This window comes from Dryobates pubescens, chromosome 14 (genome assembly GCF_014839835.1).
Source record: "Dryobates pubescens isolate bDryPub1 chromosome 14, bDryPub1.pri, whole genome shotgun sequence".
Lineage (NCBI taxonomy): Eukaryota > Metazoa > Chordata > Aves > Piciformes > Picidae > Dryobates > Dryobates pubescens.
The window spans coordinates 26,601,299-26,628,086 of NC_071625.1; positions in this window are offsets into that span (position 1 = coordinate 26,601,299).

Below are 26,788 nucleotides of genomic sequence, written 5' to 3' on the forward strand. Positions count from 1 at the left end.
CTGGATGCAGTGGTCCAGGTGGGGGTCTCACAGGAGCAGAGTAGGGGCAGAATCCTCTCCATCATCCTGCACCACAATTCACAGAATCATGGAGTCATAGAATAGTTTGGGTTGGAAGGGACTTCCAAAGGTCATCCAGCCCAACCCCCTCTTGCAGTAAGCAGGGACATCCTCCACTAGATCAGGTTGCCCAGAGCCTCTTCGAGCCTCACCTTGATTGTTGTGGTGCTGACCTGTGTTCTGCTAAATCAGACAGCTTGGATCTTCAACTGATTTAAGTGTGCTAATCATTTCTGACCAAGAAGGTTTGCAGTAAGGTTTTCTTTCCTGAGTTGTGTTAACACTTGGGTTAAGCACTATGTGTGTCTCAGGGTCCCTGCAGAGCTTCTGATAACTCCATGTCACCAGGCATCACAGTATGCAAGGGCTAAATCTTTTAGGGGGCTAGTTCATCATCACAGTCACAGTCTCTCTGGGATTTGCTGCAAAGGGTTGTCATCCACATCATCCTCTACCTCTGGGTCTGCCAGGAGCTGCCTCTGACCTCCAGGGGCTTCAAACAGTGATTCATGGTGTATTCCAGCACGTCCATGCCCCTGGGCAGTCATTGAATTGCCTTTGATGTGGGTCACCGTGCAAGGATGAAGGCTGCATGATGTCACCAGCCTGCCTCTGACAGACCTGCAGAGCCCTGCCAATGTCAATACAGAGTGGTGGTGCTGGCTGGCTGCAAGAAGCTCTGTGCTGAGTCCTTCCAGCCCAGCAAGAGCTGCCAGGGTTTTGTCATAGAATTGTCAGGATTGGAAGGGACCTCAAGGATCAGCCACTTCCAACCCCCCTGCCCTTGGGGTTGGATCTCACACTACAGCAGGTTGCTCACAGCCACATCCAGCCTGGCTGCAAACACCTCCAGGCAGGAGGCTTCCACCACCTCCCTGGGCAACCTGTGCCAGTCTCTCACCAGCCTCATGGGGAACAAATTCTTCCTAACATCCAAGCTGAATCTCCCCATTTCTAGTTTTGCTCCATCCCCCCCAGTCCTATCACTCCCTGACACCCTCAAAAGTCCCTCCCCAGCTTTCTTGGAGCCCCCTTCAGATACTGAAGGCCACAAGAAGGTCTCCTCAGAGCCTTCTCTTTTGCAAACTGAACAACCCCAACTCTCTCAGTCTGTCTCACAGCAGAGCAGCTCCAGCCCTCTGCTCATCCTCATGGCCCTTCTCTGGACATGCTCCAGCACCTCCAGATCCTTCCTGTACCACAGGCTCCAGAACTGGAGCTCCAGAACTGGAGCAGCCCTCTCGGCTGCTGCAGCCACCAGTTCCCAGCCCCCTGCAGAGAAGCAACCCAGGGAACCGTCCTCTAAGCCGGCGTGGAGCTGAGCTGTAGCTCCTGTTTTCAAATGAAGATTTCTGCAGAGCTTTTTATTGTTCCTTCTGGTCTCTGCTCCTGGGACAGGGTGTGATTGTGTGTGTGTGTATGTGTGCTGGTGGGGGTCAAAGAGAGGTGTTTAAGATCTGTAAGCCTCTGATATTGCTCTTCTGGTGCTCTTTCAGCCATGCAAAACTCAGTGCTTTGCTGCTGATGGCTCAGAAGAAAAGGCAAACAGGCTTCCAATCGCTCTGCAGTCAGCTTCTTGTTTCCCAGGGCAGTAGCAGCGCACTTGTAATCTTCTGGGGTATTAGGAACAGTCTAGAGGGTAAAACTGAAAGGCAAGTCCTGTAAAAACTCCGTGCATCTGGCTGTGGAGCAAGTTTATCTTTGAAAGACTGACAAAGAGCTTGCTGGGAAGCTGGGAGTCCCAAACTGGTCCCTAACTCACCCCAAAGCACTTCAAACCATCCTATTGAAAGCTAGGGGCAAGGGATTCTGCTCATGCTGATCTGGGCTCTTAGAGAAGCTGTCAGGCAAGTGTCTTTTATCTCCAGTGAAAACTGATGCCTTGAAAGAGTCCAGAGCTGGGGCTGCTGCCTCGACCTTTGCAAGTATTTACACATGGAGCTGAGGAGAAGGATGAACTGAGTTCAGAAGCTAAAGCAAAAAGTGTAGTAGTTAGGAGGTGAGAGGTGAGAATGGTGTGAGAAGATGTGCTCCTGCCTTCTAGGGGTAGTGAGAGGGGATAATGTAGGACTGGATCTGGGGTCCCACCTTGCTTGGAGGCAGTAAGAGAATGAGGGGGACAGTGCCTGATTTGAGACTCCAGAATTGCATTGACACAACATGGGTGCCCAGGGCAGATCCAAGCAACCCTGACCCTGCTGCAGGTCATGAGGAGAGGCAGCATTAGATGGCTCTTCAGGGTGGTGAGCACAGGGTGGCCCAACAGAAGTGGTTGGGGCTGTTCAGTTTGGAGAAGAGAAGGCTTTGAGGAGACCTTCCTGTGGCCTTCCAGTATCTGCAGGGGGCTACAAGAAAGCTGGGGAGGGACTTCTAAGAGTGTCAGGGAGTGATAGGACTGGGGGAATGGAACAAAACTAGAAATGGGGAGATTCAGCTTGGATGTTAGGAAGAAGTTGTTCCCCATGAGGGTGGTGAGAGACTGGCACAGGTTGCCCAGGGAGGTGGTGGAAGCCTCCTGCCTGGAAGTGTTTGCAGCCAGGCTGGATGTGGCTGTGAGCAGCCTGCTGTAGTGTGAGGTGTCCCTGGCCATGGCAGGGGGCTTGGAAGTGGCTGATCCTTGAGGTCCCTTCCAATCCTCACAATCCTATGATTCTGTGATCCTGCTGCCTGGCAGTCTGCCTCTGAGAAATGAATGTTGCCCCACTGAAGTGGCTTTGAAGTGGCCAGCCAGAGTGACTCAGACCTGCTGGTGTCTAAAAGATCTGAGCAGGCTGCTTTACAGTGGTTTGTTGCCTGTCAGTACAGTAGAGAGGACATTTTCTGGCTACAGCAGGGTGGTTTGGACTAGAGATGAAATGCTGAAAGTGGTGAGAAGCACACAGAAGGAATATGGTGACAGAGGCTAAGTGGCTAATTGGAAGGCACAGTCACAGAGTTAGAGTATCACAAAGTAACTGAGAAATAGAGAATGGAATGGAATGGAATGGAATGGAATGGAATGGAATGGAATGGAATAGAATAGAATTAGAACAGAATAGAATAGAATAGAATAGAATAGAATAGAATAGAATAGAATAGAATAGAATAGAATAGAATTAAACAGGTTGGAAAAGACCTCAGAGATCATCAAGTCCAACCTATCACCCAACACCATCTAATCAACTAAACCATGGCACCAAGTGCCTCATCCAGGCCCTTCCTAAACACCTCCAGGGATGGTGACTCCACCACCTCCCTGGGCAGCACATTCCAATGACCAATAACTCTTTCTATTAAGAACTTCTTCCTAACATCCAGCCTGCACCTCCCCTGGCACAGCTTGAGACTGTGTCCTCTTGTTCTGGTGCTGGTTGCCTGGGAGAAGAGACCAACCCCCACGTGGCTACAACCTCCCTCCAGAGAGTTGCAGAGAACAAGGTCTCCTGTGAGCTTCCTCTTCTCCAGGCTAAGCAACCCCAGCTCCCTCAGCCTCTCCTCACAGGGCTGTGCTCCAGACCCCTCCCCAGCTTTGTTGCCCTTCTCTGGACACCTTCCAGCATCTCAACATCCTTCCTAAACTGAGGAGCCCAGAATTGGACACAGGACTCAAGGTGTGGCCTAACCAGTGCTGAGCACAGGGCACAATGACTTCCCTGCTCCTGCTGGCCACACTATTCCTGATACAGACCAGGATGCCATTGGCCTTCTTGGCCACCTGGGCACACAGATAACTTCTGGAGATGATCTGGTCCATGCCCTGCTCAAGAAGGCTCGGCTGCAGCAGGCCGCCTAGGTCTGCACCCAGTCAGGTTTTGAGTCTCTCCACGGATGGAAGCTCCACATCATCTCTGCCAGCCTGTTCCAGTGCTTGACCACCCTCACTGTAACATTTTTTTCTCTTATGTTTTTGGTGGAATTTATTGTGATTCAGTTTTTTAGCTCAGTTCACAGTGCCTGGGACTGGCTTCAATAGGAAGCAGCAGGTTAGTGAAGAGAAGCAGCTGCTGGAGAAGAGAAAGCTTTGAGGAGACCTTCTTGTGGCCTTCCAGTATCTGAAGTGGGCTACAAGAAAGCTGGGGAGGGACTTCTGAGGGTGTCAGGGAGTGATAGGACTGGGGGGAATGGAGCAAAACTAGAAGTGGGGAGATTCAGCTTGGATGTGAGGAAGAAGTTGTTCCCCATGAGGGTGGTGAGAGACTGGCACAGGTTGCCCAGGGAGGTGGTGGAAGCCTCCTGCCTGGAGGTGTTTGCAGCCAGGCTGGATGTGGCTGCGGGCAACCTGCTGCAGTGTGAGGTGTCCCTGGCCATGGCAGGGGGGTTGGAACTGGCTGAGCCTTGAGGTCCTCTCCAACCCTGGCAATTCTAGGATTCTATGTTACCCTTCAGGTAGATCCTCTCCCCAGCCAGCTGCTGCAGGTGCTGCTGGTGGGATGTGGAGGCTGCTGATGGGATGTGGAGGCTGCTGCTGGTGGGATGTGGAGGCTGCTGCTGGCGGGATGTGGAGGGTGCTGCTGGTGGGATGTGGAGGCTGCTGCTGGTGGGATGTGGAGGGTGCTGCTGGCGGGATGTGGAGGCTGCTGCTGGGATGTGGAGGCTGCTGCTGGTGGGATGTGGAGGCTGCTGATGGGATGTGGAGGCTGCTGCTGCTGGGATGTGGAGGCTGCTGCTGATGGGATGTGGAGGGTGCTGCTGATGGGATGTGGAGGGTGCTGCTGGCGGGATGTGGAGGCTGCTGCTGGTGGGATGTGGAGGCTGCTGGTGGGATGTGGAGTGTGCTGCTAGTGGGATGTGGAGGCTGCTGCTGGTGGGATGTGGAGGCTGCTGCTGATGGGATGTGGAGGGTGCTGCTGGTGGGATGTGGAGTGTGCTGCTAGTGGGATGTGGAGGCTGCTGCTGGTGGGATGTGGAGGCTGCTGCTGGTGGGATGTGGAGTGTGCTGCTAGTGGGATGTGGAGGCTGCTGCTGATGGGATGTGGAGGGTGCTGCTGGCGGGATGTGGAGGCTGCTGCTGGTGGGATGTGGAGGCTGCTGGTGGGATGTGGAGGCTGCTGCTAGTGGGATGTGGAGGCTGCTGCTGGTGGGATGTGGAGGCTGCTGCTGACGGGATGTGGAGGCTGCTGCTGGGATGTGGAGTGTGCTGCTGGCGGGATGTGGAGGCTGCTGCTGGGATGTGGAGTGTGCTGCTGGCGGGATGTGGAGGCTGCTGCTGGGATGTGGAGGCTGCTGCTGATGGGATGTGGAGGCTGCTGCTGGGATGTGGAGTGTGCTGCTGGCGGGATGTGGAGGCTGCTGCTGGGATGTGGAGGCTGCTGCTGATGGGATGTGGAGGCTGCTGGTGGGATGTGGAGGCTGCTGCTGCTGGGATGTGGAGGCTGCTGCTGATGGGATGTGGAGGGTGCTGCTGATGGGATGTGGAGGGTGCTGCTGGCGGGATGTGGAGGCTGCTGCTGGTGGGATGTGGAGGCTGCTGGTGGGATGTGGAGTGTGCTGCTAGTGGGATGTGGAGGCTGCTGCTGGCGGGATGTGGAGGCTGCTGCTGGTGGGATGTGGAGGCTGCTGGTGGGATGTGGAGTGTGCTGCTAGTGGGATGTGGAGGCTGCTGCTGGTGGGATGTGGAGGCTGCTGCTGATGGGATGTGGAGGGTGCTGCTGGCGGGATGTGGAGGCTGCTGCTGGTGGGATGTGGAGGCTGCTGGTGGGATGTGGAGGCTGCTGCTAGTGGGATGTGGAGGCTGCTGCTGGTGGGATGTGGAGGCTGCTGCTGATGGGATGTGGAGGCTGCTGCTGGGATGTGGAGTGTGCTGCTGGTGGGATGTGGAGGCTGCTGCTGGTGGGATGTGGAGGCTGCTGGTGGGATGTGGAGTGTGCTGCTAGTGGGATGTGGAGGCTGCTGCTGGTGGGATGTGGAGGCTGCTGCTGACGGGATGTGGAGGCTGCTGGTGGGATGTGGAGTGTGCTGCTGGTGGGATGTGGAGGCTGCTGCTGGTGGGATGTGGAGGCTGCTGCTGACGGGATGTGGAGGCTGCTGCTGGGATGTGGAGTGTGCTGCTGGTGGGATGTGGAGGCTGCTGGTGGGATGTGGAGGCTGCTGCTGCTGGGATGTGGAGGCTGCTGCTGATGGGATGTGGAGGGTGCTGCTGATGGGATGTGGAGGGTGCTGCTGGCGGGATGTGGAGGCTGCTGCTGATGGGATGTGGAGGGTGCTGCTGGCGGGATGTGGAGGCTGCTGCTGGTGGGATGTGGAGGCTGCTGCTGGTGGGATGTGGAGGCTGCTGCTGGTGGGATGTGGAGGCTGCTGCTGACGGGATGTGGAGGCTGCTGCTGGGATGTGGAGTGTGCTGCTGGTGGGATGTGGAGGCTGCTGGTGGGATGTGGAGGCTGCTGCTGCTGGGATGTGGAGGCTGCTGCTGATGGGATGTGGAGGGTGCTGCTGATGGGATGTGGAGGGTGCTGCTGGCGGGATGTGGAGGCTGCTGCTGATGGGATGTGGAGGGTGCTGCTGGCGGGATGTGGAGGCTGCTGCTGGTGGGATGTGGAGGCTGCTGGTGGGATGTGGAGTGTGCTGCTAGTGGGATGTGGAGGCTGCTGCTGGTGGGATGTGGAGGCTGCTGCTGATGGGATGTGGAGGGTGCTGCTGGCGGGATGTGGAGGCTGCTGCTGGTGGGATGTGGAGGCTGCTGGTGGGATGTGGAGTGTGCTGCTAGTGGGATGTGGAGGCTGCTGCTGGTGGGATGTGGAGTGTGCTGCTAGTGGGATGTGGAGGCTGCTGCTGGTGGGATGTGGAGGCTGCTGCTGACGGGATGTGGAGGCTGCTGCTGGGATGTGGAGTGTGCTGCTGGTGGGATGTGGAGGCTGCTGGTGGGATGTGGAGGCTGCTGCTGCTGGGATGTGGAGGCTGCTGCTGGTGGGATGTGGAGGCTGCTGCTGGTGGGATGTGGAGGCTGCTGGTGGGATGTGGAGGCTGCTGCTGGTGGGATGTGGAGGCTGCTTCTGCCATGCAGAATGTGGGATCTGAGTGTGAAGGGCTCAGGAGGGCTGCGATTTGAACGCAGACCTTGCTTACCTCCTTTTCCCAACACATTCCTGGGGCCTATTTGCCCCTGAGCCGCCTCCCTTCTAGTTTTGGACTGAAAGATGACAACAGTGAGAAAAGAAAAACAAAACCCAAACACCAACAAAGAAAAAGGAAAACAAACCACCTCCCCAAACCCAGAACTTCTGATGGTGACAGCGCAGCCTTAGATGTTGAAATCACTTGTCCTTCGCGGGCAGGAGCTCGTTTCTACACATGATTTATACCTGCTGGAAGGAGAGAGGACAGCCTTAACAAATGACAGGTTTTGAATGGTTGCAAGGTAGTGTTATTAATGTCTGCTGACTTGGTGCCCTGCCCAACTTTGAACTCCTTTCGGTTGCATGGGGCTGAACCAGAGCTGCATGAGGTTTGAAACGGTTCCACATCAAATAAGCTCGGAGACAGATGGAGAAATGTGAGCTTCCTGCTGGAGCCTAGGAGGAGGAGTGCAAGAGGGGGAGGAAAAAAGGAGGCAAAAAGGGTCTTCCTCAATTGGAACAAATCAGAGGGGAGAAACGGAATGAAATTCATCAAGGGCAAGGGGAGAGTCTGGCACCTGGGAAAGAACAACCCCATGGGGCAGGAGAGGTTGGGGACTGAGCTGCTGGAGAGCAGTGAAGGGGAAAAGGACCTGGGGGTCCTGGTGGATGGGAGGTTGACCATGAGGCAGCAATGTGCTCTTGTGGCCAAGAAGGCCAAGGGCATCCTGGGGTGGATTAGAAGGGCTGTGGTTAGTAGGTCCAGAGAGGTTCTCCTCCCCCTCTGCTCTGCCCTGGTGAGGCCACATCTGGAATATTGTGTCCAGTTCTGGGCCCCTCAGGTCAGGAAGGACCTCAGGGAAGTGCTTGGGAGTCCAGCACAGAGCCACAAAGATGATGAAGGGAGTGGAACATCTTAGGAGAGGCTGAGGGAGCTGAGGGCTCTGTAGCTGGGAGAGGAGGAGCCTGAGGGTGACCTCATTGCTGTTGCTAAAGATGTGCAGGGTGAGTGCCCAGAGGCTGGAGCCAGGCTCTGCTGGGTGATGCCCAAGGACAGCACAAGGGTCACTGGTGGAAGCTGAGGCAGAGGAAGTGCCATGGAAACAGGAGAATTTTTTTTCCCTGTGAGGCTGACAGAACCCTGGAACAGGCTGCCCAGGGGGTTGTGGAGTCTGGAGGTGTTCAAACCCCACCTGGATGTGTTCTTATGTGACCTGCTCTAGGTGATGCTGCTCTGGCAGGGGGGTTGGACTGGATGATCTTTGGAGGTCCCTTCCAGCCCCTAACATTCTGTGATTCTGTAATTCCCAGTGCCAGGTGCTGCTGTCTGAGGGCTAATCAGAGGGCAGGCTTTATTCAAAAGCCATTTGCACCAACCTTCACTTGCTCTGCAAGCCTGGCAGGTCAGGCAACACCACATCCATAACCCTAGCCACAGCAGCCTCCCAGGCCAGCACCACCAAATCCTAGCCCTAATTTCTTTCAGTGGGTACAAGATGATTCAGGAGGTGCTAATGCTGCTAATTCAGTAGGTGTTAATGTGTGAATAATTATAGACATATTTAAGCAGCTGCTCTTGTGCCTTCCAAAGTTTCTGTGCATGGAAATGAATAGCTCTGTGGCTGCATGTGTGCTTTACATGCTAGGAAGTGAAGATGGTGGTAGCAGCTCCATGGTAAAAGCTTGAGTCAGGATTTTTCACTTGAAGCAGCAACCAAACTCTTTGGTTTACTCTTGGGTGATTCCAGACATGGGCCAAGAGATCCTCAAGAAAGAGCACAGCCCTGTGAGGAGAGGCTGAGGGAGCTGGGGTTGCTTAGCCTGCAGAAGAGGAGGCTCAGGGCAGACCTCATTGCTGTCTACAACTCCCTGAAGGGAGGTTGTAGCCAGGTGGGGGTTGGTCTCTTCTCCCAGGCAGGTGGAGTCACCATCACTGGCAGTGTTTAAAAAGAGACTGGATGAGGCACTTAGTGCCATGGTCTAGTTGATTAGATAGGGTTGGCTCATTGGTTGGACTTGATGGTCTTGGAGGTCTCTTCCAACCTGGCTGATTCTGTGTGAACTGGGTTGGGTTGGATTTTCTTTTCTTTCTTCCCCCCCCCCCCCCCCCCTTCTTAGTTTTCAGGCTTAGTTTTCTTGATTTCCCCTTGTCTCCCATGTTGCCCAACAGCACAAGCTCAGTGCTGACAGACAGCCCTCCACCCCACATAGGTGTAGTGATGATAGCTCAGAGGCAGGCCTGCTGAGAACAGAACGCACATGCACAAATATTCCCCTCTGCAAAAGCTGTTTGGAGCTGCTCCACACTCAGCTAATGTCTCCTTGCCTAGTTGGAACTGATCACAGGATCCCAGGATGTTAGAGGTTGGAAGGGACCTCCAGAGATCTTCCAGTCCAAGCCCCCTGCCAGAGCAGGAGCGTAGAATCCAGCACAGGTCACACAGGAACTCATCCAGACAGGGCTGGAAAGGCTCCAGAGAAGGAGACTCCACAACCTCTCTGGGCAGCCTGCTCCAGGGCTCTGGGACCCTCAGAGTGAAGAAGTTCCTCCTCATGTTGAGGTGGAACCTGTTTGGCTGGAGTGTTAGACCCAGCACCTCAGGGAAGTGCCTCCAATGTAAACCAGAGAGATGTGAAGCTCAAAGGCTGCAGAGTGACAGTGACAAATGGGACTGGCAGCTGGATTTGTGCTGTTTTCTAGTGCACTTTGCTGCCAGGACAAAAGAAAGGGTTTCTAAGCTTCTGCTCAGGGGTGCTCAGCACCTGGCAGGATTGGCCCCTGCAGAGACCTGGGCTGATGCAGGCACTGGCAGTAAGGTTTGGACGTGCTGACTGCTTGGCTTTGGGACACAAACCAGGGTTTGAGCTGATGCTGTCTGGTAGATCTCCCTGGGTCATCCTGACAGCTGCAGGAGGAGCTTTATTGCCTCTAGCAGATAACAGGGGGGAGCCTGCTTTCTTTCTTCTCCCCTGCCCTCTCAGAAAGGAAACATCAGCACTGCTACCCCTCTGGGTGGTGACAGTGCTTGGCAGAGCCTTGCAGAGGAGGGGTCCTGCCAAGCAGAGCTGCAGAGAGGGCTGCAGCCTCAGGTATTTCCTAACTAAACATGCACCATGCACTGCTGTTATTCCAGTGCTTTCTGCCTGGGACAGGGGATGGCAGCTCTGGCCCACATTTGTTTGGATTGCTAGCAGTGGCATGGCTTTGGATGGGAACCAGTCTGCAGACACCTAGGACCACAGAATGTTAGGGGCTGGAAGGGACCTAAAGAGATCATTAAGTCCAACCCCCTGCCAGAGCAGGACCATGCAATCTAGCTCAGGTCACACAGGAATGCATCCAGTCAGGGCTTGAAAGTCTCCAGAGGAGACTCCACAACATCTCTGGGCAGCCTGCTCCAGGGCTCTGTGACCCTCACAGGGAAGAAGTTCCCCCTTGTGTTGAGGTGGAACCTCCTACATCCATTGCTCCTTGTCCTATCCCAGGGAGCAAGTGAGCAGAGCCTGTCCCCTCCCTCCTGACCCCCAGCCCTCAGATATTTATAAGCATTTGTTAAATCCCTTCTCAGTCTTCTCTTTTCCAGACTAAAAAGCCTCAGGTCCCTCAGCCTCTCCTCACCAGGCAGTACTCCAGGCCCTTCAGCATCCTTGCAGCCCTCCCTTGCACTCTCTCCAGCAGATCCCTGTCCCTCTTGAACTGGGGAGCCCAGAGCTGGATGCAATATTCCAGGTGAGGTCTCAGCAGGGCAGAGTAGAGGGGGAGGAGAACCTCCCTGGCTCTGCTGGACACACTCCTCTGAATGCAGCCCAGGATCCCCTTGGCCTTCTTGGCCCCCAGGGCACATTGCTGCCCCATGCAGAACTTGTTGTCCACCATCACTCCCAGGTCCTTCTCCCCAGGGCTGCTCTCCAGCAGATCCCCTCCCAGCCTCTACTGCTGCAGTTGATTCTTCCTCCCCAGGTGCAGGACTCTGCACTTCTCCTTGTTGAACCTCATTTGGCTCCTCTGTGCCCAGCTCTCAGCCTGCCCAAGTCTCACTGGATGACTGCACAGCATGTCACAAAGCTTGGATGAATGGAATAAGCATGGCTCTGGCAGCTGGTTTCAGTAGCTGTGCACCAGCCTGACTTCCAGAGCCTCACCTTTTGTGGCAGCTGTAGGCTATGCCTTTAGAATGTTTTTCACAGAGCTTGAGCAGAAAAGTACTAAAATGTAAACAAACCACTACTGGGTGTGAAAAGGAAAAGAAAGACAAGTCTAAACAATTCCATGGGAGAGAGGAGGAACTGAAGCCCACCACACCTTTTAACAGCTGAATGTCATTGGGAGGTTTCATGTTAGCATTGGGATGGAATTCAGCTATTTGAAGGTGGAATGATATTATCACAGTATCACCAAGGTTGGAAGAGACCTCAAAGATCATCAAGTCCAACCTGTCACCACAGACCTCATGACTAGACCATGGCACCAAGTGCCACATCCAATCCCCTCTTGAACACCTCCAGGGATGGGGACTCCACCACCTCCCTGGGCAGCACATTCCAATGGCTAACAACTCTCTCTGGGAAGAACTTTCTCCTCACCTCCAGCCTAAACCTCCCCTGGCACAGCTTGAGACTGTGTCCTCTTGTTCTGGTGCTGGTTGCCTGGGAGAAGAGACCAACCCCCACCTGGCTACAACCTCCCTTCAGGGAGTTGGAGAGAGCAAGAAGGTCTTCCCTGAGCCTCCTCTTCTCCAGGCTAAGCAACCCCATTCCTAGGAATTTCATGTGGGTATGTTGTCTGTCCCTCTGCAAAAGGCATAAACCTCTCCCCCCAGTAGCAGACATGCTGCAGAGGAATGGCTCCCAGTTGTTAACTACAACAAGTCCAGGATGACAGGTAACAAGGTCTGCCAGGATGACAGGTAACAAGCTCTGCCCTCCTGTGCTTTGTATGCAGGCAAGGAAGCCTTGGAATCCATGAATGGTTCATTTATGCTGCACTTCAACTTATCTGCTTCTTAAGTGCTCCCAGCCTTTTCAAAATGCTGGATAAATTGGCACTGGCCATCCCCTGCCTAAACTGAGGATCACTATCAGATCCCAAAATCATAATTTCATTCCTCTAAGCACTGCCTGTTGCTTCCTGTTCCACTGTACAATAGTTTATTGTCTGGCTCTGTTGTGCCACGTTTTGTCCTGTCAGCCTGGCTGAAAGGGGAGATGAAAGTGTTCTGCACTCCTTTGCAAACCCATCAGCCAAACCCCAGGGAATGCACTTTACATCAGACAACCCCCCCCTCCCAGCCATGGAGGTAATGACTATTTTACCTTCACCTTTGTGTAGCATTCTGGGGCTGGTCTGGGATTCAGAAAGCGTGTGTGGTGCACGGGGCGAAGGGGGCAGAGGCTGCACCTCAGAGAGAAGCTGCCTTTGCCTGCCTTGGCACCAAGCTCATTTTGGCCTACAAGCAAAGCACGAGATTTCGCTTGTTCTGCTGCTATTAGTCAGTTCCTGTGGTCCTGCTCTGGCAGGGGGGTTGGACTCCATGACATCACTAGGAGAAGAGGAGGCTCAGTGGAGACCTTAGTGCTCTCTACAGCTACCTGAAAGGAGGTGTTAGGGATTAGAATCATGGAATCATAGCACCAATGAGGTTAGAAGAGACCTCAAAGATCATCAAGTCCAACCTGTCACCCAACACCTCATCACTACTAAACCATGGCTCCAAGGGCCATATCCAATCCCCTCTTGAACACCTCCAGGGATGGAGACTCCACTACCTCCCTGGGCAGCACATTCCAATGACGAATGACTCGCTTGGTGAAGAACTTGCTCGTCACCTCCAGCTTAAACCTCCCCTGGCACAGCTTGAGACTGTGTCCTCTTGTTCTGGTGCTGGGTGCCTGGGAGAAGAGACCAACCCCCACCTGGCTACAACCTCCCTTCAGGGAGTTGGAGAGAGCAATGAGGTCTCCCCTGAGCCTCCTCTTCTCCAGGCTAAGCAACCCCAGCTCTCTCAGCCTCTCCTCACAGGGCTGTGCTCCAGACCCCTCCCCAGCTTTGTTGCCCTTCTCTGGACACCTTCAAGTGTCTCAATGTCCTTCTTGAACTGAGGGGCTCAGAACTGGACACAGGACTCAAGGTGTGGCCTAACCAATGCAGAGTACAGGGCACAATGACTTCCTGGCTCCTGCTGGCCACACTATTCTTGATGCAGGCCAGGATGCCATTGGCCTTCTTGGCCACCTGGGCACACTGCTGGCTCATGTTTAGGTGGCTGTCAATCAGCACCCCCAGGTCCCTCTCTGTTAGGCATCTCGACCTCAGTCCAAACCTGCAGTCCCTCTGCTTGGTGGCTGCCTAGCCCTGAGGTGCCTGCCTAGCCCTGAGGTGCCTGAAACCAGGATGATTAGGGGAGGTCCCTTCCAACCTCTAATGTACTGTGAGCCTGTGAAACTCTGCACCTGCCAGCTGAGGAGCACCTCCAGTTTGGCAGCCTGCAAGGGTTTGACACCTCTCAGCACCCAGGGGGTGGCTGAGCCAGCTCTGCCCAGTGATGTTGTGCTCTGCAGGAGTTTGGCCAGAGAAGGAGGACTGCAGTGGTGGTCTGATGGCCAGTGAATTGTTGTATGTTAAACAGTCACTGCAGGAACTCTTCAAATAGATGTTGGACCAAGAATGAGACCCCTAATGCCTCCCACACTGGGTGAGTGATTTGGTTCAGGGGTTGAGAGTGCTCTTGCTCCCTCTCTCCCTGTGGTCCAGATGATCTCAAATGATTCCTTGCCAAGCAGAGCAGTTTTGGCAGGAGTGGCTGAGGTTCCTTCTCTTTCTTCTCTGGAAACTGCTGGGGTTCAAGTTCTGGCAGGCAGAGAGCAGCTCTGAGCCAGCAGGCATTTGGGGGAGAGATGTTATCATCGAGCTGTCTGCTGACCACCATCACCAAGCTCACGCTTTCTGAGTTCAGAGCTGGCTTTTCCTCACACTTTGAAACAAAGCCCACACTTAGGAAATACAGGGAGGGCTGAATCACACTGAGGATGATATTTCACCTCAGAGTTTTCATTCTTTGCTCTCTCAGCATTACTAGCTGCAGGACAGAGTGCTGGTGAGGTGCCCCTGTGCATGATACATAGGTGGAGAGATGAATGAGATTAAAGAATCACAGAATGGTCTGGGCTGGAAGGGACCTCCAAAAGTCATCCAGTCCAACCCTCCCTTGCAGTCAGCAGGAGGATCCTCAACTAGAGCAGGATGCCCACAGCCCTGTTGAGCCTCACCTTGACCATCTCCAGGGATGGGGCCCCAACCACCTCCTTGGGCAACCTGTTCCAGTGTTCCACTACCCTCAGAGCAGTGCCTTTATCTCCAGCTGCAGTGGAAAGTGCTGATGGCTTAGGGTCTTTCCCTGAAGTGCCCTCCCTCCCCAATGTGCTGTGGAGTACCAGGCTGGGCACCCACTTCTGGCTCTATGTTCCACCTCTAGAAGACAAAACCTGCAAGTCAGGTGGGCCATGCTTGGCATTTTGGCATCAACCCAGGGGTTTTATTGGTCTTAGCTCTTAGCCATTAACCTTGTTGTGATTCCAGGTACTGGCAGTGGAATGGAGACTACAGCACCACCAAACACAACACCTCCCTGTGGTGACAGGGGGATGAAAACATTGCAAGGGACTCAATCTCATGATAGTATCATAGTATCAGTCAGGGTTAGAAGGGACCACAAGGATCATCTAGTTCCATCCCCCCTGCCATGGGCAGGGACACCCCACACTAGATCAGCCTGGCCACAGCCTCATCCAGCCTGGCCTTAAACACCTCCAGGGACGGTGCCCCAACCACCTCCCTGGACAACCCATTCCAGGGCTTCACCACTCTGATGGGGAAGAACTTCCTCCTCACCTCCAGCCTGAATCTCCCCACCTCCAGCTTCATTCCATTGCCCCTAGTCCTATCACTCCCTGAGATCCTGAGAAGTCCCTCCCCAGCCTTCTTGTAAGCCCCCTTCAGATACTGGAAGGACCCATAGAGAGAGGAACACAATCTGCCTGAGGTGAAAATGAGCTGTTTTTTTCTCCTTTTCTATGGATTTTGCTAGGTCTTTCAATCTGTTACAATCTTTTCATCATGAGGCTGGAGAGCTCTCCTAACACTTGAGAGGTAGTGCTGGAGCCAGTACAGAGGAGGGCAAGGAAGCTGTGAAGGGTCTGGAGAGTAAATCTGATGAGGAGCAACTGAAGGAGCTGAGGATGGTTAGTGTGAAACAGAGGAGGCTGAGGGGAGACCTCATTGCTGTCTACAGCTCCCTGAAAGGACCTTGTGGAGAGGTTGGTGCTGGTCTCTTCTCACAGGTAATTAGTGATAGAACAAGAGGGAATGGCCTCAAGCTGTGACTGGGTGAGGAGAAAGCTCTTCACTGAGAGAGTCGTTAGCCATTGGAATGTGCTGCCCAGGGAGGTGGTGGAGTCCCCATCCCTGGAGGTGTTCAAGAGGGGATTGGATGTGGCACTTGGTGCCATGGTTTAGTAGTCATGAGGTGCTGGGTGATAGGTTGGACTTGATGATCTTTGAGGTCTCTTCCAACCTTATTGATTCTATGATTCTGTGATTCTAACACCTCCTGACAACTAAACCATGGCACCAAGTGTCACATCTTTGAGGTCTCTTCCAACCTTGATGATTCTGTGATTCTGTGACAGTAGGACATTGTTTTTCCCCTCAAGAGTGGTCAGGCACTGGAATGAGCTGCCCAGGGAGGTGGTGGAGTCCCCAAGCCTGGATGTGTTTAAAGGTGGTGCTTGGGGCTATGGTTTAGGGTTAGGCTCTACTTGTAGAGTAGGGTTAATGGTTGGACTTGGTGATCCTGAGGGTCTTTTCCAACCTGAATGTTTCTGTGATTTTTATGTGCCATCTCCCTAATACCTGAGGAAAAAAGGGATGTAAACTCAAACCTAGTGAAAGGTGGGAAGGTTGAAACACTGTGTCCCACCAGCAAAAAGCTGGAAGCTTGGCAGGAGTGGGTTTGAAAGGCTGAGTCATGGTTGCTGTTCCGCAGAAGAAGGGAAGCCATGGATTTTGTGGCTGACAAGGGTGTAAGAGAGCAGCAGCCCAGGACAGTGGAGAGGATCTTTTCCCCCTGGGTAAGATGGTGCCATGGAGACACAAGGTGATGGCCCAAGTCACCAGGTGGTGCTATTGTGCACGCTATTTGCCTGGGAGCAGGGCCCCTGCACACGCTTGGGAGGGATGCTGGGGGCTTTCTCCTTGGGATGAGGATTCTGGGGTGCTTTGCTTTGCCTCCTTTGTCTCTGCCTCCTCCAATGTAGATGGTGGGGCTGAGCCTTTCTGAGATTGAGCACTGCCTCCACAGCCCTAAATCCCGAGCTAAGGACCCCTTCAATGCCATTTCAGCCACCGCTGCTTGAAGCTAAAGCATCAGTGAAACAAGGCAGACACAGGAAAACCTTCATCCTGTTTCACTGAGTTCTTCCTTATGGGGAATCCTGACATCTCCACATATGAGGATGTAAAACAATACCTGCAGGACCTTCCATGATGCCCAAGGAGGCAAGAACATCTGCCCATGGCTGATCAGCTCAAACACCCTCTGAAATATCCCACAGCAACGTTCCCTTACAGCTGGAGAGCAGCCAGGCAGAAAGGGACCTGGGGGTACTGGTTGACAGCAGCTGAACATGAGCCAGCAGTGTGCCCAGCTGTCCAAGAAGGCCAATGGCATCCTGGCCTGCATCAGCAATAGTGTGGCCACCAGGAGCAGGGAAGTCATTCTGCCCTGTGCTCAGCACTGGTTAGGCCACACCTTGAGTCCTGTGTCCAGTTCTGAGCCCCTCAGTTCAAGAAGGACATTGAGAGACTTGAAGGCAACAAGGCTGGGGAGAGGCCTTGAGCACAGCCCTGTGAGGAGAGGCTGAGGGAGCTGGGGTTGCTTAGCCTGGAGAAGAGGAGGCTCAGGGGAGACCTTCTTGCTGTCTCAAACTCCCAGAAGGGAGGTTGTAGCCAGATGGGGGTTGGTCTCTTCTCCCAGGCACCCAGCACCAGAACAAGAGGACACAGTCTCAAGCTGTGCAGAGGGAAATTTAGGCTTAATCTCAGGAAGAAATTCTTCCCAGAAAGAGAGATTAGCCATTGGAATGTGCTGCACAGGAAGGTGGTGGAGTCACCATCCCTGGAGCTGTTTAGGAAGAGCCTGGATGTGGCACTTGGTGCCATGGTTTAGTTGATTAGATGATGTTGGGTGATAGGTTGGACTCGATGATCTCCAAGGTCTTTTCCAACCTGGTTAATTCTGTATTCTGTTAAATATCTGGCCTTTAGTCTACAATCCCTCAGAACTGAAGGGCACTGCTCTGTGCCCCATGAGAGTATATCTTTCTGGAAAGACTCTGCTTTCCCTTCTGAGTCAACTCTGTAGATCAGCTCCGAACAGCAGGATCACAGCCTGAGCAGCTCTGTTGGGCTGTGGTGTGATGAGAAGAATATGGTCCAGGTTTGGAGACTCCTGGCTTGGTACCTGTCCCCTCCACATAAATATGTACAACATTACATCCCTAACAATATTAGCTATTAAGAAGTTATGCTTTGCATGCAGGCAGGCAAATACTCCTACAAATGCATATTTACATCTAAATGATAGCTACAATTATAATTGTTTATTATAATATATAATATGGTGGATAAAATCATAGAATCCTGGAATGGCTCAGGTTGGAAGGCACCTCAGAGATCATCTACTCCAACCTTCCCACCATGCCTAGGGACACCTCTCAACTAGACTCAGCTGCTCAAGGACTCCTCCATTCTGGCCTTGAACATCCCAAGGGAGAAGGCAGCCACAGCCTCCCTGGACAGCCTATTCCAGAGTCTCACCACCCTCACACTGAAGAACTTCTTCCTCAGCTCCAGTCTTACCCTGCTCTCTCTCAGCTTCAAACCATTCCCCCTTGTCCTGTCCCTAGACACCCTCAGGAAAAGTCTCTCTGCAGCCTTCCTGGAGGATCCCTTCAGCTATTGGAAGGCAGCTCTAAGGTGTCCCTGGAGTCTTCCTTCTCCCCTCCAAACACCCCAAGCCCCCTCAGCCTATCCTCACAGCAGAGCTGCTCCAGTCCTTGAATCATCTTTGTGGCCTCCTCTGCACTCACTCCAGCAGCTCTGTGCCCTTCTTGTGCTGGGGACACCAGAACTGGAGGCAGGATTGGAGGTGGGGTCTCAGCAGAGCAGGGCAAAGAAGAAAAAGCCTACATGACATGCCCCCTGTAGGACCCTCCTTGTGTGAAGCATACTGCATGTTCATTTGTGTTTACTGATCTTGGGTGGGGAAATCTGCACCAGCTGGGCAAGCATGAATCATTGTGAAGACAGTTATGGTTCCACTACTCATTGTGGTCAACGAATACTTGGAACAAGTTCTTTACCATGAGGGTGGTGGAACACTGGAAGAGGTTTCCCATGGAGGTTGTTGAAGCCCCATATTCGAGGTGAGGCTGGGCAGGGCTCTGAGCAACCTGCTCTAGCTGAGGATGTTCCTGTTGACTGCAGAGGGGGTTGGACTGGATGACTTTTGGAGGTTCCTTCCAACCCAGACCATTCTATATATGGTTCTATGATTCAATGATTCTATGATTCAATCATTCCATGATTCAATGATTCTATGATTCAGTCATTCTATGATTGTATGGTTCTATGATTCAATGATTCTATGATTGTCTGCAATGTGGGGGAAATGTAGTGGAGAAAAGGCTTGCATTGGGTCTCCAGTCTTGGCTGCTGTGGGGTCTGTGGAGGGAAGCTCAGTCCAGCAAACACTGCTGCCAGCATTAGACACCTGGGGAAGGCAGAGGATTCTGTGCTGCTCAAGCTTGTGCATTGTAATTCTTTTGCTTTCTGCCCACTCTGCAAGTCTCTTACTGAAGCTGTTTTCTCCAGTTCTTTCCCACTGCTTTCTAAAGAATGTTGCACCAGAAACATGATCCTGAGTGACAAATGAGAGGCATTAATGGGCAATCTAAGAGTACTGTTGCAGCAGACACATCTTTACATAGGGGCATTTGGAAGTTATTTCCCTGACATTTTATCCTTCCCTTCCCTTCCCTTCCCTTCCCTTCCCTTCCCTTCCCTTCCCTTCCCTTCCCTTCCCTTCCCTTCCCTTCCCTTCCCTTCCCTTCCCTTCCCTTCCCTTCCCTTCCCTTCCCTTCCCTTCCCTTCCCTTCCCTTCCCTTCCCTTCCCTTCCCTTCCCTTCCCTTCCCTTCCCTTCCCTTCCCTTCCCTTCCCTTCCCTTCCCTTCCCTTCCCTTCCCTTCCCTTCCCTTCCCTTCCCTTCCCCACCAAGTAGTAAATTAAGCAAAGTGACCTATAAAACTCAGGGTGATATAGTGTGCTAGCCTTTACTTAAGAGCTTGTGGTTAAACAGTGGTTTACAGTCTAATAACATTTCAAAGGAGAAAGATCTTTTGCCTGTGCCTGCTGCAAGGTTCAGCACCTCCTGTTCACAGCTGCAACAAGAGGGATGGAGCCTCCTTGGTCATCTTATGAGGCTGTTCAGCAGCCCTAAGGCTGTTTTAGCCTCAACAGCAAGAGTGAAGGGGCACTTTGGGCCTTACAGATGCTAAGGGGCACACTCTGTACACCAATGATGGGAGCAGATCTTCCAGCAGGATCCATGCAAACGTGAGGAGTCCCCTTGAAGTCAGTGGGAGTACATTGGGGTTCTTTTTGAGAATATGGCTGAGAGAACCAAACTCACTCTGTCTTTGTCTCCTGTAATTAAAGCCCTGATGCTGTGAGAGTCCCCTGGGCTGAGCTCTGCTGCTGGAGCAGGGCAGGAGGCTGCTTCTTGGTCTTGACCCCCACAGTGGGACTTGCCCTGAAAAGGTTGTGATGGAGGGTTGTAAGGAGATCATAGAATGATAGAATTGTCAGGGTTGGAAGGGACCTCATGGTTCATCAAGTTCCAACCCCCCTGCCATGGGCAGGGACACCTCACACTACAGCAGGTTGCTCACAGCCACATCCAGCCTGGCTGCAAACACCTCCAGGTAGGAGGCTTCCACCACCTCCCTGGGCAACCTGTGCCAGGCTCTCACCACCCTCATGGGGAACAACTACTTCCTAACACCCAATCTCAAGCTACCCACTTCTAGTTTTGTTCCATTCCCCCCAGTCCTATCCCTCCCTGACACCCTAAGTGTCTGAGCCCACTGCCCCCACACCCCTGCGGCCCCCCCCAGAACTCCTCCAAGGCCAGGGCAGGATCTGCTGAGCACTGGGCACCACGAGCAGGGGAGTCCATCCCCAAACACAGCAGCTAAAGCCCTTCCCACAGAATCACAGAACCAACCAGGTTCAGATCATCAAGTCCAACATCAAGTCCACCCAGCCCCATTTAATCAACTAAACCATGGCACCAAGTGCCTCATCCAGGCTCTTCCTAAACACCTCCAGGGATGGTGACTCCACCACCTCCCTGGGCAGCACATTCCAACGGCCAATCTCTCTTGCTGGGAAGAACTTCTTTCTAAGGTCAAGCCTAAACTTCCCCCTGCAAAGCTTCAGTCTGTCCTCTTGCTCTGGTGCTGGTTGCATCCCCACTGCTGTGCTCAGCCCCATTCCTCAGTGATTAAAACCAGCAGGGCTACCTTTGCGGCTTAGACACAGAGGGGAGCAGCACCCTCTGAGTGGGTGCCTCTTGCCTTGCCCACGGAGCAGCGCCAGGAGCCTACGGGGAGGAGCAGCAGTGGCCTGCCAGGGCCCACACGCAGGGACAGGGCTGGGGCTCTCCCCTGAGGGGGCACAGCTGCTGGAGGGGCTGAAGTGGCATCCGTCTGCTTTCAGCACCAGACGCAGGACTTGAATCAATAAGACAAGAAAGCCTGAGATCGGCAGCGCTTCTGGCCGCAGCAGATGGACCACCATTCGAGGAAGGGTTTTGAGGCTTCCTCTGCCTGAGGGGATTTTAAACCACATTCCCACATACCAGGCAAGTACCCTCATCCCTCTCTGGCCTGTAGGTCCCTGTGGAAACTGCAGCTTTGCACAGGCAGGGAGCAGTGGGAGAGGGAGTGAAAAGCAAGACTTTTGCAGGGTACTCAGCTGAGCAGGGGCTGCCCTGCTGTTTGCACTCAAGAGCACAACCAAGGTAATGATAGGACTAGGGGGACTGGAACAAATCTACAAGTGGGTAGATTGAGACTGGATGTTAGGAAGAAATTCTTCCCCATGAGGGTGGTGAGAGCCTGGCACAGGTTGCCCAGGGAGGTGGTGGAAGCCTCCTGCCTGGAGGTGTTTGCAGCCAGGCTGGATGTGGCTGTGAGCAACCTGCTGTAGTGTGAGGTGTCCCTGGCCATGGCAGGGGGGTTGGAACTGGCTGAGCCTTGAGGTCCCTTCCAACCCTGACACTTCTGTGATTCTGTGATCTCCTTACAGCCCTCCATCACAACCTTTTCAGGGTAAGTCCCACTGTGGGGGTAAAGACCAAGCAGCAGCCTCCTGCCATGCTCCAGCAGTGGAACTGGAGCAACACAGCCAGCTGCTCAGCCCAGGGGACTCTCACAGCAGCAGGGCTTTAATTATAGGAGATGAAGTCAGAGTGAGTTTGGTTTCCTCAGCCATATTCTGTGATTCTATGATTCTATGATCTCCATCCACAGAGATTCTCATACCTCTGCTGGTTGTGACCCTGCGCTACCTGATCTAACTTGAGTTTGGATTTCACTTTGAAGTCTGCCCTGCTTTGAGCAGGGGGGTGGACGAGATGACCTCCAGAGGCATCTTCAAAGCTAAATGATTCTGTAATTCTATGTTTCTATCACTGGTTTATATCCAGCTACTGTTTCATGTAAAATCCCTCAGTGCAGTCCCCCAGCCATTAGGACCAGGCGTGTTCTTTCTTGCCTGTCCTACCTCTGCCTCCATAAATCTAAGGAAGCTGTGGAGTCCTCGGCAGGTTTTTAGCTAATGCAGTAAGATTAAAAGCTGCTACAAGCAGCAGTTAAGGCAAGACTCTCAGGGTCACTCTAAATGAAGTAAAAGCTCCATTCATTTGATCAAAGAACTAAATGATACATTAGGTGGATTTCTGTAACTTGGATTACTTAGTCCTGTATAAAATCCACTTCTTTTTTTTTTTTTCTTTTTTCCTTTATTTCTTCCTTTTTTTGTTCTTCTTTTATCTTTTTTCCTTTTTTCTTCTGTTTTTTCTTATTTTTCTTTGTGTTTTTTTCCTTTTAAAATTATTTCCCCTTCTTTTTTCTTTTTTCCTTTTTTCCTTTTTTCTTATTTTTTCCTTTTATATCATTTTTCCCTTTTTTCTTTTTTCCTATTTTTCTTCTTTTTCTCCCTTTTTTTATTTTCCTTTTTTTCCTCCCTTCTTTTTTATTTATTTTTCTTATTTTCTTCTTCTTTTTTATTTTTTCCTTCTTTTTTCTTTTTTCTTCTTTTTATTTTTTAAAATTTTTTCTTCTTTTCTTTTTTTTTTAATTTCTTTTATTTCTTCCTTTTTTCTTCTTTCTTTATTTTTTCCTTCTTTTTTCCTTTCTTTTTATCATCTTCCTGTTTCTTCTTTTTTCTTCTCTTTTGTTTTCTTCTTTTTTTCCCTTTTTATTTCCTTCTTTTTTCCTCATTTTTTCCCTTCTTTTATTTTTCTTGCTTTTTTCTCTAATTTTTTTTTCTTTTTCCTTCTTTTTTTCCTTTCCTTTTTTTCTTCTTTCTTTTTCTTCTTTTTCTTTTTTGTTTTTCCTCCTTCTGTTTTTCTTTTTTCCTTTTTCCTTACTTTTTCCCCCTTCTGTTTATTTTTATTCTTTCTTCTTTTTCTCCTGCCTTTCATCCAATAAAAATAACTCCAACATCTTAGAGATAATAGAATGTGTAGGACGTGTGTAACCTATGTAATGAGGGTGATGTGTGAGTATCTAATCACATCAAAACTGATTTAGCACAAGCAGAGGAGTGGAATCCTGAATTGAAAAAATAATGATAATTAAAGGAAGCCTAAAAAAATAACAATATTAAACTCATTGTACCTTTTAATGGCCAATAAGCACATTTAATGGCAAATAAACACATTGAATGGCAAATGAGTATATTTAATGGCAAATAAGCACATTTAATGGCAACTGAATACATTGAATGGCAAATGAGTATATTTATGGCAAATAAGTGTATTGAATGGCAAATAAGTACATTAAAACTGTGCTTGAATGGTGGTTCACATTTGTTAGGTTTTTCAACCATTAGGTTTAGATCTGGAGGGCTACAGCCAGCATTCATTGTATAACTCTCTCTCTCTCTCTCTGTATGTGTGTGTATATATATATATATATATATATATATATATATATATATATATATATATGAAAATACATGAACTCAGATTCTGGAAAACAAAAGTGCCAATTTTGGGCATTTTTTGGGGGTGAAAAAGGTTATATTTGGATAAGTACATGAATCAATGTCCAGCTTTTCCAACGCGTGTCCTGTTTTCCAGCTGTACTTCTTTCCCGTGCGGTCACAAGTTCCACAGCGTGGGGAGTTTTACAGCAGATGAAAATATTTAAGCATCTTCAATTTATGGCCAAGGGCAAGGGGAAAAAAAAAAAAAGAAAGAAAGAAAGAAAGAGAGAAGAAAAAGCTGAACTTGGGAACCCGTTTAAAAAAGTGCAGTGGAAGTCTGTAAAGATAACGATGGGGAGTTGAAAGCAGGGAAGCCTCAGACAGTAATATCTCAATAACAAAGAGCTGATGCGCTGCTGCAGAGCCTTTTCTCAGCAACAGTTGCTCCATTTTTGTCATTATGTCTAATCAAGTCCAGTCTTGCCTCAGCCTCCTCAGCCAGCAGACACCCAGCACTTAAATATAACCGTATGTGTCCGGCGTGATTACAAGCGTCTTAACGTGCTCCCGCCTCTGTCCTCCCACCTCCAGCTGGCCCCGCACCCCAGGGTGTCACATTCCAGCTTTATATCCACTGAACATGCCTGCCAATGGTCTGTGAGGCTGGAGGGCTCAGGGAAGGAATGCAGGGTGGTTATCATCCATCTGGAGAAGAGGAGGCTGAGGGGAGACCTCGTTGCCCTCTACAGCTCCCTGAAGGGCGGTTGGAGCGAGGAGGGGGCAGCCTCTGCTCCTTGGTGGCAAGTGGCAGGACCAATGGAAATGGTTCCAAGCTGCACCAGGGGAGGTTCAGGCTGGGTGCTAGGAAATATTTCTTCACTGAGAGGGTCCTCAACCATTCAAATGTTCTGCCCAGGGCAGTGCTGGAGTCACAATCCCTGAGGGTGTTCAAGCAGCCTGTGGGCCTGGTGCTTAGGGACATGGTTTGGTGTTGCCCTTTCAGTGCTGGGTCAAAGGTTGGACTGGATGATCTCTTCCAATCTGATATCTTCTGTGATTCTGTGATTCTGTAAGGACCAGCATGCCCTCTCACAGACCAACACCAGCCACCTATGACAGGCAGTGTCACCAAGCCTGCCAAAAAGTGCCCAGGGTCAGTCCCGGCTCAGGCTCCCAGTGCAACCGGATTTCTCCAGATGCTCACAGGCTTCATGCTTTCATTTGTCCTGCGATACATGAGCCACGTGGCAGCTTCCATATGCACCAAAGGCTGCCTAGGAGGATGGCCATAGCTACCTGGGCTTGAGCCTGACCCTGCTAGTAGCCAAGCATGGGAGAAGCCCTTCCTGGCAGTCTGAGGATGGCATCTGCCTCCTAATGCTAGGGGAGAAAGGAGGAAAGAGCTGGGGGCAGGAGCTGTCTGAAGTGGCTTCTGCAGTCACACTGGAAAAGTCATTAGTGTGAGTCAACAGCTTCAGAAAGCACCAAGGCACAAACAAGAGCCTCTGTCTAACACAACAGGTTTCAAAAGGCAAGCAATCATAGAATCAATAAGATTGGGAAAGACCTCAGAGATCAGCAAGTTCAAACTATCACCCAACACCTCATGACTAACTAAACCATGGCCCCAGGTGCCACATCCAAGCCCCTCTTGAACACCTGCAGGGATGGGGACTCCACCACCTACCTGGGCAGCGCATTCCAATGGCAAATTACTCTTGCTGGGAAGAACTTTCTCCTCCCCTCCAGCCTCAGCTTCCCCTGGTGCAGCTTGAGACTGTGTCCTCTTGTTCTGGTGCTGGTTGCCTGGGAGGAGAGCCCAACCCCCACCTGGCTACAACCTCCCTTCAGGTAGTTGTAGAGAGCAAGAAGGTCTCCCCTGAGCCTCCTCTTCTCCAGGCTAAGCAACCCCAGCAACCTCAGCCTCTCCTCACAGGGCTGTGCTCCAGACCCCTCCCCAGCCTCGTTGCCCTTCTCTGGACACATTCAAGCATCTCAATGTCCTTTTTAAATTGAGGAGCCCAGAACTGGACAGAGTTGTTCATGGTTGTTCACAATTTACTGAGGCTTTGACGTTGCCTGCATGGCTTAATGCTCATAATAGGATTTCTACTTTGAGCTGATAACTACAATAAAGTCATGAAAACACCCATAATGCTCATTAATGATGGACAGGCACTGGAATCCCAGCTGTGACTTTAGGTACATTTTAATGAAGATTTTAGGCAATAACATCCCCTACCCTGGAAGCACTGAAGCAGTTGTGAAACAGCCTCTGTATCAAGTGGTATACGCAGTCAGGGAACAAGAGCCTTGGAAAAGTGGTTCTGCTAAGAGTGTAGCTGCCCTTTTGGAACAATGAGCTCAAGGAATATTGGGGAGGACAGAGATGGGTGTCCCTGCCCTGTTCTCCCATTTGTCATGAGCTGCATGGCCAGCAGGTAGAGAGAGGTGATTCTGCCACTTTGATCTGCTCTGCTGAGACCTCACCTGCAGTGCTGTGTCCAGCTCTGCAACCCTCAACACAAGAGAGACATGGACCTGGGGGAGCAGGTCCAGAAGAGGCCACAAAGATGCTCAGAGGGCTGCAACACCTCTGCTGTGGAGACAGGCTGAGAGAATTGGGGCTGTTCAGCCTGGAGAAGAGAAGGCTCTGGGGAGACCTTAGAGCTGCATTTCAACATCTGAAGGGGATCTACAAGAAGGCTGGGGAAGGACTGTTCAGAAGGGGCTGTGATGGCAGGACAAGGGGCAATGGTTTGAAACTGGAGCAGGGCAGATTCAGGTTGGCCATCAGGAGGAAGTTCTGCACAGTGAGAGTGGTGAAATACTGGAACAGGCTGCCCAGGGATGTGAATGTCTCCATCCCTGGATGTGTCTCTGTGCAGCCTGCTGTAGTTGGAGGTGTCCCTGCTGAGTGCAGGGGGGTTGGCCAAGATGCCCTTTGAGGCTCCCTTCCAACCCAATGCAATGTGTGAATCTGAATCTGTGACCAGCACCTCTGCCACAGAGGCCAGAGAGCTTGCTCTCTGGGAAAGTGACAGGCAGCTATGCTAGGGAGAAGTCAAGGTGTGCTTTTAGTGTGGCAGCAGGGGTGATGAGCAGTGCACCAGCATGAGGAAGGAAGGGAAATGAACCCACACACACACTTTCTACAGCTTCCCCCAGTGCTGTGCTGAAGACAGTCAGGGGAGATGTGTTGGGAAGCAAGAGCAGTCAGTTGCTCCACGCTCCTCCCCTACAGGGGAAGCTAAGTTGCTAATATTATCTGTATTTATTGTATTTATGTAGCATTGAGCTCATCTTTGAGCCATCTGGGCCCAAGAACAGTAATTAAAATGAACAACTGTTGACAGCAGTTGTCACA